The 14,766-nt window shown below is 36.4% G+C and overlaps 1 long non-coding RNA gene across 1 annotated transcript; it reads right to left on the reverse strand.

The window, feature by feature from the left end:
• Positions 1-4,853: 4,853 nt before the first annotated feature.
• On the reverse strand, positions 4,854-10,654 carry LOC139473191 (uncharacterized). The gene is made up of 3 exons (XR_011653920.1): positions 10,267-10,654; positions 9,931-10,012; positions 4,854-5,273 (listed from the first exon to the last, which is right to left on the reverse strand). It is a non-coding gene; the product is annotated as an uncharacterized lncRNA (long non-coding RNA).
• Between the last annotated feature and the right edge of the window lie 4,112 nt (positions 10,655-14,766).

Below are 14,766 nucleotides of genomic sequence, written 5' to 3' on the forward strand. Positions count from 1 at the left end.
AGAAGGGGGGATTAGGTGTTTTTTGTTTTTAGGAGTTGGGTCAAAGGGTGTGTTTGAGTGGTGGGCGTGGGTGTGAGTAGAAATGAGTGCGCGCTGTGTTAGGGAGATTGGGTAGGATAAGGTGTTGGTTATTTAGTGTTGTTGTTTTTTAAGGATTTAGTGGTTTTATGATTAATTCGGTGAGAGTGATTTTAAGAGTATGTGAATAAGGATAACGTGATAATTACCGATGATGGAGTTTCCTTGGCTGGCTATCAGGCAATGCTCTGTGCTGGCTTGGGAAGTGTTGCTCGCTGGGAGTACAAACTGCAACTGATTGTCTGGCCAAGACTCGTTTATTTTCAAACCGCTGTCCTGTAGCTGGAACACTGCTAGGTTCGGCGTTAAACAACAAACAAACAAACGGTGAGAGTGATTGTAAGAGTATGTGAATAAGGCTGAAAGGATGACGTGATAATTACCGATGTTGGAGTTCTCCTTGGCTGGCTATCAGGCAATGCTCTGTGCTGGCTTGGGAGGTGTTGCTCGCTTGGGGTACAAACTGCAACCGAAATGTTCACAGACTAGGGGGAATTTATATGTGTAATAAATAAGTTTTAACAAAACATGCATCTCAACTTTTTGAGTAAGCTCCTACTAGCTCCTAACTCATTTATTTCCTGAGAATATTCAAACAGAATTACTGGCCTACTCTTATTAATTAATCTGCTCATCATGGGCTGTGACCATTGTTAAGTGGGTAGGCTGGCTGTGTTTGTTTAATTAATCCCACCTACTCCACTGTCTTACAATGGGTGTCTCACTAATGGGATGTCTTACTAATGGGATGTAACCGAACAATCCAACCACCTCATCTTTAGAGGTCAAGCGACAACAGTTCCAACAACAGGACTTTCAATAAAATTCAGTTTTTTAACTGTATCGAGGATGGGGTTTCTGAGGAGGACGAGGATGAACCGCTGACACAGAGCTTGCCGGACTTAGAATAGTTTCTGAATAGCTGTAGGTAAGTATTTTTTTTAACCTTTGAATTTTGTCATTTGATCATAGAAACTAATCTGCAACCTTCGAGTAGCAGAAGTCATAAAGGGGACGTTGTGTGTCAGGTTTGACTTCATAAAAAATGTAGAAATGCAGGTTGTAATAAATCCTGTATCTGCTGTTCCTTATTGGTTTTATGTGCAAACATATCGGTACATGTTCCCTTATTTCTTTTGATAAGTATATTAGTATGTCGGTCAAGGGAAATGTTTACGTGAAAAGTGTTTGAGTTTGGATCGAGGGTAGGAACACTACATCATTTCCAGAGTTTACTTTTTCTGCTACGTTCTATGCTAGATGTAGATTGAACGGTTTAAAGTTTTGTAATTTAAAAAAAAAAAGTTTGACCATTTATAACATACATACAAGAGAAAATGTAATATGAACAGAAGGTGTATTTTCTGCTCTGGGAAGCATCGTGTTAGCTGTTTGAGCGACAGCTAACATGTTTACATATATGATCCAAACTGTAGTGTATTTCGCGGGAGAGGTTTGACGCATGACCGCACACTTTAACAGGCAAAGCCCCTGGCCGGATTAGATATAGTCTATTTCACAACATCAATGTCTACATGTTGTATTTATTTCCAGGGAGGTGCTGCTACGAGCCGTGACGATGACATGGATGAAGGGTAGGGCCAAGAAAAAAGCTGAAGTGCCATTTTCCATATAAGGAAAATCATACTATCACTAAAGAGTAACATGAGTGGTGAATCACGTGATCTATAAATGAACAAAAAGTACCATTTTATAAAACAGTGAGGTTAATGTTTAACATTAAAGGTTTCTTAACCCCCCCCCCCCCAAAAAAAATAATAAAAAAATAAAAACAAATAATAAAAAAAATATTATGGAATTAAGATGACAAAGAGAAACCTTTAATGTTAAACATTAGATACTACCTCAATTGTAGTTCTGCGATGTGATGAAACATGCTTGTAGTTCCGAGTGATACAGTTAAACTAGTTGGTAACAGTCTACCACTACTAGTCTACCACGTAGTGCAGATACTACCTTGTAGTTATGAGTGATGCAATGAAACCTATTAGTAATAGTTTACCATGGTGTGAGTAATAGTCTAACATTTGCAGCATCAACTGTTTCATAGAGTGGCAGTATTCATCAGATGTGGTTAATGCAGTGAAACCCGCGGCCAATGGCAACGCATGTTGTCTGAAACACTGACTGGAGTAATGCACAATGTACCTAGTTTGTAACATACATCTAGCCAGCAGAGCACATGTATCCCAATCCCTTCGTTATACCAAACGGAAGTTTCTAGACAAGAATGAATGATCTTGTAACTGTTGCAAGCCAACACTAGTAATTGTTTGCATTAGATTATTTCAACACTGTCTGGCTCACTCAACCTTTGGCTCACCCAACAGAGCGCAATATACCAACACGGGTTAATTTGAGGTTACTGAGGTCACACACGAATCATGGAACACGAGGACTAATATTTCAAACATTAACCTTGTCAACAACAAAATTTAACAATGTAGTAATGAAAGGTCCGTGTTAGATCTCGAATCGCTTGGAACGGAATAGTTGAGAAACGTTTAACACTTTTCAGATTTTTTTTTCAGAGTGTTTTTTTCGTGTAATCTACATTTCTTTAATTACTTGAAACAAATTCAATAACTAACTTATAAATTTAAACCCTCTTATCGTAACTCAACATCTAAGTGATTTTCTGAAACAGTTTTCTAATACAGACTATATCATAATTTCGAAGAGAGGTTCCAACTCGAGATAACCTGAAAAAAACCCACTGCGATTGGTCGCAAGACCCCTACAAATATTATGCTTTAATAACCACACACACGTGACATATATAAAGCAATGTCATTAGGCATTTCTCCACACTTCCCTTGGTGTTTGAACCGTTTTGAAGAGATATTCTTTAGTGATTCAGAAATTCTACAAGTTTTTTCAGTAAAATATGAATTCATTGGAAGAAATTTGTATTATGACAATCACATGTTTTATTTTAAAAAATATTCACAAAAATGGGTATTTAAGATCAATGAACACAATAGCATTACGAAATTTCATATTTCTCAATGCTATTACAATGAAAATTAGCAAAGAAAATAATTTCTTCAGGAGATTCATACAACCATGGGAATCTCTACAGAGATATTTCTCATGTTTTCGAACCTCGAGAAATTTATAAAGAATACTATCCGGGTATCTGGGTTATAGATCCTGGTTACCTGGAATTAATATTCTTTATGGAAGGATTATGGATTTTCGACAAATAAGGTAAGAATTGAAAATCAAACTTAAGAGAAATATAAATATTAATACCGTATGATCTCCCTTCAACTCGATGATGGAAACGCATGAGTCAACCAAATGTTTACTAGGTCACGCGGAAAAAATATATCTTGTGAAAATCACTTACGTTAGCAGGATCACGGGTACTATCAGGATCATGGGTACTAGTACTAAAAGCAGCGGCGGGAGAGGGAGAAGCTGTGTAACATGATCTCCTGAATGAATCAGAGAGAGCGACATGAAACAAAAAGTTGAAGATCACTTTTTATATACAAAGAATCACAGAAACAGTATACATTAAAATCCTATTCTTGAGACTCTGTTGTTCATTACAAAAACACTGTATTTGCTGCCCATCTCAAAAAAAAAGAAAAGTTGATGATCAAGAAACACAGATAATTAATCTTCCACAGCAAAAAAAGTGTAGGTTTCCGTCTTCCGGATACCTTCCCATTTTGGATCCGGCCCGGATACCTTCTGGAAACCTTCAAAAAAAAATGTCAAAATTTGGGGGGTGCATTTTGTTCACTGAAGTGTGAAACACATAAAAAAATTAACTTGAAAATACCAAGCAATTTGAAGGTTGTTGAACGCATCTGGAAGGTTTCCGGAAGGTTTCCGGAAGCTATCCGGATGCAAATTTTCTTCATGACTTGCTTCTGGTAAATAATGTTAGCCTGTGCATTACAGGTACCTCTTGTAATATTCTGTGTTATTTTAATGGTAAATATCCTCCTAAAACATTTTTGGAGAAGAAAATTTTTCAATTTCAATTTTTGTCCTTTTCGGATGTTAATGGTATTTAATGAACAAACATCAGTTCTTGTATAATGATATCCTTAAATTTCATGTCCAGACTTCCAGTTTGTACTGAGAAAAAGAAAAAGTTACAGGTACCTGTTGTAATATTCTGTGTTATTTTAATGGTAAATATCCTCCTCAAACTGAGATATGTGGGCATGCATTGTTCACAAGTTGTTTTGTGACATGGGTCCAATGTGTGAAGCTTATTGCTGGTGTCCGCCACCATGATATTGTTGCAATATTGCTAAAAGTGGCAAAACAGCATTCTCACTCAGAAAAAAATGGAAAGTCATTGGCTATGTGATTTGGCATTTGGCCCTGGTGAGATTAACAGATTAGTTTGGAACGGTATCAGTACTTGTTATATCGGGACAGTGTAGTTTCATGGGAATATAAAACAGAATACAATTGTCCCAAATTGGTGCATAAGACTAATGGCATCCATAGAAAACACCTAAATAAAGTACAGAAAAAATATCAATGTCATTTGTCTACTATGGTGGAACTACAACTTTTGTTAAGTATTTATAGTAGGAAAACATTCAGGGCATTAGTACATGTCATATTTGTTCAGCACCTATGTTATGGCTGATCAGTATTATATATCTTTATGCTAATGAAGCAAAACAAATCATGTTTTTAGAAAAAAATCTTATTTATTGATTATATGGCATTTCATTGGTACATATCACAAATTGAAATTTGATCAAGCAAGAAGAGGAACTAGCATAAAGTAACCAGTGGTGTTTGCAAGGCCTTACAGAACAGACGCTTCAATGCCATTTTCTAAATAAACAAATTAGTCAAATCTCAGAAGAATTTTATTGAGGAAGAATATCTAAAGTCAATTATGTTTCTGCAGTAAACCACAAAAGTCATTCAGATTTGTATGGTCAGCATCGGTGTACACAACCTGGACATAGTCACAGTGCTTTGGCATAAATTCATTCAGACTTCATTAGTGTCATAATAAAACCACCTACAGTCACATTAGTGGCATTATTCATTCAGAATCATCACTTTCTGAGGTGAACCTGTTGGTTGTTATCAGGAGTACTGTTCATCTTCCGGCGAGTCCCTTGTCTGAATTGTGTGAGCAAGATCTTCTTAAATGTAGCTGGTGTCAGATTGTGAAATCCAGGTACCTGAAACATTTCATAACATCTTTAGAAACTTGTTAGTCAAAAGTTATGAAACACACACATATAAATTTACAAATGTTTAAAGTTGTTTTCTCAAACAGTGAGGTATTGACAATTTATCTTGCAACTGATATTTAACCAATCTTTGAACATGTAAATAAGCCATTGCAAACAGAAAAGTGTGCAGAAAATACAAAATGTATGCGGTCTTCGAAAACAATACCACAAGGTTCACCTGAATTTTGCTTGAGTGTTTGCATTACATCAAAATGTAAGGAAGGGTAAACAAGACTACGCAAAACTAAGTTACATAGGTTCTTATACATAAATACATAAATGCAACTATTCATAATTATCAAAACACATGTCATGTAAGTGATCTCAAAATACAACATAATGAGCGAGTGAGTTGGTATAGTTTCATGCAGCTTGTTAGCAATATTCCAGCTATGGGCTACACACATTGTACCCATGTGGTGAATTGAACCCGGGTTTCAGAGACTGTTTCACCCACTAGGCTACCCTTGCACACCAAATACAAAAGAAAGTATATTAGGAATTCAGACAATAGATATTCTCACCAAATTCATTAATTCATTAATGGAAGCTATATTGAAATTCAAATTTTGACAAATTAGGATGAGACTGTAGAAGCATTTATCTAAGTTATTATGGATATTAAATATCTACCGTTAATTGGTAGTCCATCATAGACAGTGATAAGAAATTCAACTGAAAGGTACAACCTGAACCATCAACTAAAAACTATGTATATTACATTAAAGGGGCCGGTCATGTATTACCTGTATGTTCTCATTCATTTTTGACACAACCCTCACTGAAAGAAAATGCAAAGCACTTTATATTTTATTGTCCGTTTTGTCAAAAGTCTCCCCTAGAGACTCTCACATTTTGGGGTGACCCTCCCTGTTTGTTCTGATCTGAATTCAAATATTCATGACTCATTATCATATTTTATCATTCATCCTATCTTTTTTGAAAATTAACTAAATGAAGATTAACAATAACATGCAAATCTGCCAAAATATTGGCCTGGCAAAGTTTAAATTAATCATAATTACTGTTATAAAGTTTTGGATCCATCGTCTGTTTCTAAATACAGTGAAACCCAACTTTGACTTGTGTGGCATTGTTGAATCATCTACCCAATGTTCTTTATGCATTGATATGCATCTGCACAGAGTGGTCAAAGTCTGTGTCTGACACATAGTGTGCTACAAGGGAGACATCAGTTTGTGTCTAACCAGACTGTCTGATAATCTCAAGGGCTGCCTTGGTAGCATCAAGGGATGTAGCTAATCCTAAATAAACATAAAACAAGTGACATCATCTCTTCTACAGAACACATGATCAAAGCCTGCCCCACCTTTGATGTTTATTACCTTGCTACTCTAAAAACAGCTAATTAGCAAAATGAACTCAATGTCAACTCATTGTGGACTAGGGATTAACAGGGCAATTAGTGTCGGGTGGGTATTAGTACTTGCAATTGTCTGTTAATTACTTAATTGAGTAGTGACGGCTTAGTCAGTTGTGCCTTTACAACTGCTATTCAATTATCGAGTCAGTTTACTATGTAACATGCTTCTTGGGACCAAGGAAATGTATCTTGCTGGATAACAGTTTTTTTCTAATTTATCAGAGATCAGAAATAATAATAATGACGTTTTTGATGTGCATTTCTTTGTTGTGTTCACTAGGATGATGGTGATGGTGTTTGAATTATTAGACACTATTTATTCCAAAAGAGGAATAGGGTTGGTGAAGAGGCAAAGCTTATTTGAACAAAATATATATTGAATAAACAGAAACTGTACAAAAAACAGATTAACTGTATCTACAGTTGAAACTATCATGATGCAAATTTTCACTGAATCAAAGTCATATCTTTTCAAGACTCAGATCAGGTTGTAGTGATTGAAGGTCACATTAAACTTGCTAATTTCAAATCATTCATCCCACACTTATGATTTGGTTTGCTGTTTTATGCCGCACTCAAGCAATATTCCGGCTATATGTAAAAAATCGAGTCTGGACCAGACAGTCTAGTGATTGACATCATGAGCATCGACCCACACAATTGGGATCAATGACATGCATCAACCAAGTCACCGAGCCTGATCGCCATCTGATGGCGTTAGTCAACTCTTTAGACGAGCATTGTCGCCCGTTACGGAAAGTATTGGGTTACAAATATCCCTTGTAAAACCTTTCAACATGTTCAAATGACACATCGAAAGGCCATTGTGAAAAATTGCACCATGTTAGGATTCTTAAATACAGTTTCAGCTTGACATTGAGTACTTTAAACTTTAAAGTGAAAAATACATTCACAACAAGTGAGCTGTGTCTGCCAATCAGAGTCGGTGAGTAAATTGGAGTAGGGGACTAATTTCGAAGGTAAACTTGTTTCAACGTTTAACAACTACATGCATTTGTGTTTGTATGAGACGATTTGTGTTTAATTCCATATATTTTACTTCAAAGCATGTTATCACAATAAATTGAGTCGGGTATAGGATAAGTTGGAGTAGAGGCTAATTTCTATTGTAAACTTGTTTTAACATTTCACAATTATTGGTCTTTGCAAGTTATCAATCCTAGTTTAATTTCATTTATTTTACCAAGGTAAAAAAAAAAATAAGGTGTCATTTTCGTCAAGTAATAATCGCCGTTTTCGCTTTCGGCGAGTATTTCGCCAGTCAGTGCTGTTTTGCTAAGGTGTCGTTTCAGCTATAACCCGCTTATTGCACATTATGAGTTTCAATTTATATTTATAATCATTTTAACCACTGTAATAAGTAAAAAATGAAATAAAAGTATATAGAAAATAAACAAGCACTTGTTATAAAATGTGCATCCGCAGGCAATATTTTAAAGATAATCCTGCATGTAGCTGTCGCCATCACACTGAAGATGCACTTCACTTCTTTCTCATATGTCCAAATTACAATGATTTAAGACAGAATATGTACTATTATGTTAAGGGATATGATCTAAATTCAATTCTATTAGGTAATCCTGAAAGGACGTCAAAAATAAACTTAGAAATTCTTAAATCAGTAGAAGACTACATTCAGCTATCCAATAGGTTTTGTGATTGTACATAGCATCTTAAATTTATAATACTATTCCTTGCCGTATATTGCAGTACACTATTACTACTAAAAATGCGACCTGACAGCGCCGACAACGTAGTTTCTATAATAAGAACATGTATATAATTGTATTCCTTGACTGTACTTTTGTCATATCATATTGTATTCTAATTCTGGAGCGGTATTCAAATAAGTTTTTGCTTGTTTACCCATCCAGTTCACATATAAATGTTTAAAACAATATTTAGTAAACAAATAATTTAAACTCATGCAACAACATAGTGTGTGGAGACGATAGACCACTGAAAAGAGCATATATATGCACATCCAATGACCCCTGACATCACAATGCATTGTTTTGCCAGTGTGCCAGGCAACAGAATACTACGAATTACATCACAGGATACTGTGACCTGTTTGAAAAGTTAGGTACTGTATTCTAAAGGTAGGCCCAAAATTCTACACAATCCAGTGATTGATATTGTGAACATCAATCCACACTGTTAGATGGTCACTGTCAGATGCCATGAACCAGGTCACTGAGCCTGATCACCTGATCACCTGATCTATTAGGTTATCTCTTATGGGTGAGGCTAAAACGGCACCTCAGCAAAATGTCACTGATTTCTCCAACGAAAACAGCACCTTGATTTGGCAAAAAAGGCTACTAATTGTTGTCTGTTATCTGGAGAGACATGTTGATTCCTGGCCGAAATATATATAAATGAAATTTCTATAAAATTACTATTTATTTCCTACTTACTAAAATAAATATGACATATATAGTATACCTGTTGTCCAGTTTCTTGACATTTTCGCCAGACTCAGGTTCAGCTTGACATTGAGCTAATCTGAGTAAAGCTACTTAAAACTTCAAAGCATGTGATCTTTCAATGATAAGTTTAGTTGCACCTCCCAATCAGAATCATGAGTAAATTTGAGCAGAGGCTAATTTCTAATGTAAACTATTTTTAGGTGACTAACATTTAACAATTATTTGTGTTTGCAAGTTTAATTGCATTTATTTTACTTCAAAGAAATCAAAGCATATTATATTTTCACAATAAGTTTAGTTGCATCTCCAAATCAGAGTCGGCAAGTAGATGCTAGTTTTTAATGTAAACCTTTTTGAACATTTCTCAGTTATTTGTGTTTACAAGTGACCATGCAAGTTTAATTTCATGTATTCGGGCATATTCAGACCCAAGGTAAAAAAAATAACAAGGTGCTGTTTTCACCAGGTAATAGTAGGCGAGGTACTATTTCCCTTTATAGTATAACCCTCTCTTACAACTAGCATAGGTTGATGGGGACCAATTCCAACCCGGAATCCCCAAATGAGTGGGTATGGTTTTACGCTGTTTTTAGCAATACCACAGCAAGGGACACCTGACATAGACTTCACACATTGTACCCATGACAAGAATCGAACCTTGGTCTTCAGCACTTCAACCACTAGGCTACCCCACCGCCAAAATTCCCAACATGATAAAGTTGTCATCACGGTATTCTTCAACAAGTTCAAGTGAAAATATCCATACCTTTCAAATGTCTTATCTTCCACTTCACAATGTTCACTGTTGCAAAACTCCTGTCATTTAATTTGTTCTTGATTATTCACACCTGCAAAAGTAAGTTTAGTCGGTACAGTATGAACTAAAAAAATGAGTCACTATAGAGTATCTAGATAAAGGAATATAAATAAGCAAACATATTTCTACATCATATACATTAGCAAGGATTAACATAAGTTAGGTAGATTGCTTATCCTACAAAAATTAAATCACACATTTACTAACATATATAAAACAGAATAAGTGGCTTACAGAAGATAAATAACTTTAATACGTGATCAATATTATTAACATATTCCTTACCTGAATCAGAGACCATATAACAGTCTATGTATTATGGTCTCTGTCTGAATATGTCACATCTTCAGCTCCCTGCAATCGAGGTTGTGAAACATTTCTGCTGTAGGAATATTACATCCGCTGGGATATCCCTTGTCACACTGCCTGGCATGGTAGGCAAACGCATATTCCATACACCACATAGGTATACTTCCTAATAAACACTGTCGAAATCCCCGCGGCTCCCAATATGGCCTGTATGAACTGTAATCGGCCAACCTAGTCTCTTTCTGTAACTGCTGCAGAAATGACCGCTCGTCATTCGTGACCAACTCGTGTTATTCCGGGACAAGCAAGTCTACCCATAATTCCCTGTATGGCCGAGGGCGCCATTTTGGAACACAAATGTAAACAAACACTCAAACCTCGTGTAATCCATGTTCACCGTGATGCTTGATTGCGATATGCTTACCTCGTGTATCGATAGATTGTTCTCAATCACCTCTAACTCGGAAATCCCGGTCGAAATCTATTTGAGCCATCCACAACGAGGACGTCAAGTATTTCGAAAACTCGATTGACAGCCGAAGGAAGGAAGAGCAGCTTGCAGATGCCAGGTACGTAGCAGGGCTTCGAGACATAATGTTCCATGATTTCTATACAGAGATCTTATGGAATGGATTGATTTAGATATTTTCCTGATCTCCATGTTACTACTGTAAACGTCAAGGGCCCTTTTAGTTTTGTTGTTTTCGGAAACCCTTTGTTATTATTATGATCAAGTGATGGTTGTGACATGATATTTCTATTTGGGATTGCATAAGAGCTACAGGTGCAGGACTTTTAAGGGTCGTGTCCTTATTCTCAACATAACGCTGGGATTTGATGATGAGGGTTAGTTACCAAGGGTGTAAATCTGGCAAAGTGCATGTCAAACAAAACGTGGCATTCAATTCCAATCATGTGTTGCCACCTGAACCACCTGAAAGTGAGATATGGATTACAATGAATAATGACAGCTTATCAATCTTTAACAAATTCACACTGAAACATTGAAAGGATAAAGACAAGTTAGTTGTTTTCTGTTTCAGCATGTTCAGGGTTTGTGGGGAGGTTCACAGACATCCTCAGGGAGGATACCAAGTATTGAGTGAGTATTTTTGTTTGTGATAAATACAAACTACATGTATTCATCATGGTATATTTCAATGTAATGTGAAACATCACACTCACAATAGTCCAGCTCTGTGATGGCAGCCTGTAAATAATTGAACATGGACCAGGCAATCTAGTGATTGTTATTTTCAGCAAAGATCCATGCCCTAAGAGTATGATGACAACCTAGTCTGACCACTCAATTCATTTGTTGATTAGTGTTTGCAGCGGTAGAAACTAACACTTTCAGTCCACTAGTCCTAAAATGATAGCATATAGCAAAACCTTTAAAATGTCAAAATGACTAGTGCCAATTTCTAACCCTGGTGTTTGGATGTTGTGTTTGTGTGTGTATGTATGAGTGTATTTAGGTTGGTTTGTTGTTTAACGCCGCACTCAGCTATATGACGGCGGTCTGTAAATAATCGTGTCTGGACCAGACAACCTAGTGATTCATATCATGAGCATCGAGCCATGGAATTTAGATCAATGACATGCATCAACCAAGTCAGAGAGTCTGACCACCCGATCCCGTTAGTCGCCTTTTACGACAAGCATAATGGCCTTTTACGGCAAGCATGGGTTGCTGAAGACCTAGTCTACCCCGGAATCTTCACGGGTCGAGTGTATTTAACTTAAATCATGAATCTTATACTTGTTTCTCTGTGCTTTTACTATGTAACCCAAATTTTCTCTGGAATAATAAAGTATTCTCTTATTTATATCATTTCTGAACAAAGTGTCATATCAAGGTTAGATCTCTGTCAAAACAGTGCCATGGAAAAGCCAAACAAATAGCCTAGAAATAAAAGTAAATACTGCATTGCATTAATCTGCATTTCAAGAAAATGTGGCAATAATTCATGGAATGATATTCACCTCGGTGAGGATCTCTCTGCATTGTCGAACAAGTTATTTCCTATGTAATGTATGTGTTGAATGACCCTGACTTTGTTGTCAAAATATTGTTTTAACATTTGTTAAATATGGGGATAAATGTCATCTCTGAATGTTTGACATGAATTATTATGATTAGGGTAGTTCTAAGTCGGAATCACAACCGGGGTTTTTTCATTTGAATCAAATGTACAACATGTACAGTTTGGACATTTCTGTGATGTGAATGCTACCTATGTTTGTAGAATGTCCGGATGAATAAAAGAGACAGTCATCCGTGCAGCATCAATGCAAAGAAAGACCATAGAAGAGCAACAGTGAGTGGTAAATATTTTGAAATTATTCTGTTTGGTTCATATGGTTATTTTGCAAATATGTCTTCAGTTTGTTCCTTATCGCTGTAGGCACGGATGTCCTATTATCTAAGGCACTACAATTTTCTGTGCAGAGTTGCATCTCTTGGGCTTAGCAGAAACCTATAGTCATGGGTTCAAATCCTGGTTCTCCCCGATTATGTTGCTAGGTTTGTCAGCATTATACACATACTCGTGGGATTCATCAAAGACCTGCATCACTTAGGACTTTCTTCCCACATCAAACTAACATGCGGTGATATATCTGGAATACTGTTCAAAGCAGTGTTAAAGCCAAATCATTTATTTAACACTGCATCCAGCAATAGTTTGGCTATATGACAAGGATTGTGAATATATATTTTTCCATGTTGATGAGTTGAAACAATCACTAAATGACATCTCTTTAAAAGATTCCCAGCATTCCAAGCCTCATTAATAGATAAGGTTGTGATTGAGTAGGCTCATTGATCACATGTAATCATACCACAGTGATGTGGGATATTGTCCATAATAGTTATCATCGGTTTGTCTGGACCGAGTTCATAACATTAGTCACTGGTTTGTCTGGTTGAGATTTGAGATGTGATTATCTTAAATGTTTAGCATATAACAAGACTCACATATGACAACTTAAGTGATTTTGCTGCCTTCTATCTGTAAGTACATGTGGCAACAATTCTTTTTGATTGCTAAAATCTTTTTAGATAATGCTGCAGAAACTGAAGTCCTGCTTGAGATCCCTGGATGAGTACTCCAGGTTGACAGTCTGGAAGGACCAGACAAGGGAGTCCTAAACAGAGGCTGCACCCCTTCAGATATCAGAGGTGATTTGCAGACAGCGATGATGAGGGTCCTGTTATTTCAATGGAGGCCGACCGAGAAATTGTATGCCAAATGGTACTGGGACACACAAAGGCTGGTCTGGCTAATGTGAGAAGACCAACCAATGCCAAGCTGGAGTGTAGTTCTTCCAGGACATTCAGGAAATTCTTGTAAACACTTGAAAGGAATGATAAATGGGACTTATTGTCTTTAAATGTGGACCCAAACACCAAATGGAAAGTTCACAATTCTACTAACACAATGCAGCAGAGATAGAGTCTAACTGTTATCCCCTCATCCTGGTTCCTGTTCATCCATGGCAATATAGAAAGAAAAGGAGGATTGAGGGAAAGTAAGTTATCTGAACTGGTGAACATAATCCGTAGGTACTGTCAAGCGAACAGTTATCACACTCTGTTGTGAGTATTGAAGAATAGGATGAAATTGCATACTGCATCAGGAACTATCATGTGAACACTGTTCAATGTGCGATATACTATAGGCATATGAATAAAAGAAATTGATAATTTGATTGTTGCTTATGTTTCATTTACCAGCTGTGTAATTGGGGATGTTTCATGATTTTGCCTCAGTTTAATAGCCACACTTATCTTATGAAACCATGCATTGCTTGGGCATCTCAAGATAAATAACACATGTTTCCTTTGCTCTGAAAACGTCTGATGACACATTGATCTGTTATGTCAAAGGTTAAAGTCACAACCAGACAAAAAGTTTGTTTGTGGTCTAACTCTTCCTTTGGGCAGGGGTCGAAGTTGGAAAAAGGTCGTGTGTGATCTATATATACTACATTTTCCCTTAAATTGCCTTTTCTACAGAAGTCTTAGTAACTCTTATACATATACTGGTTACATTACTTCCATATTTTGGTCAATGATATGTTGAATTCTACCAAAGGACTACATATTTGGTTTATGTGCTGGATAGCTCTTTGAAATGTTTTTGAAATATTTATCACTGATATTGAAGGTCAAATTCACACTCAAAAGTGATAACTCATGAGGGGTTGAAGTGTAAGATCAAGGCAACAGTGAAGGGGTCATTCATAAAGTATTTCTGCAATTATAACTAAAATGCCTATTTCTGAAGATATTTGTGAAGTATTAAGCACATCGTTGTTATATTATTTGAATACACATATATGTGCAGTGGTTACAACTCCAGTGTCAAATTAACTGTCAATCCCTTTTAATAAAATAATTCACAGTAACTGAGGAAGAGCTTACTGTAGTACCATAAAACTAGGGTGAGGCAAATGTCAATGAAGTTAGTA

The sequence above is a fragment of the Haliotis cracherodii genome, unplaced genomic scaffold, assembly GCF_022045235.1.
Source record: "Haliotis cracherodii isolate W230 unplaced genomic scaffold, xgHalCrac1.p SCAF_27, whole genome shotgun sequence".
In the NCBI taxonomy this organism is placed as follows: domain Eukaryota; kingdom Metazoa; phylum Mollusca; class Gastropoda; order Lepetellida; family Haliotidae; genus Haliotis; species Haliotis cracherodii.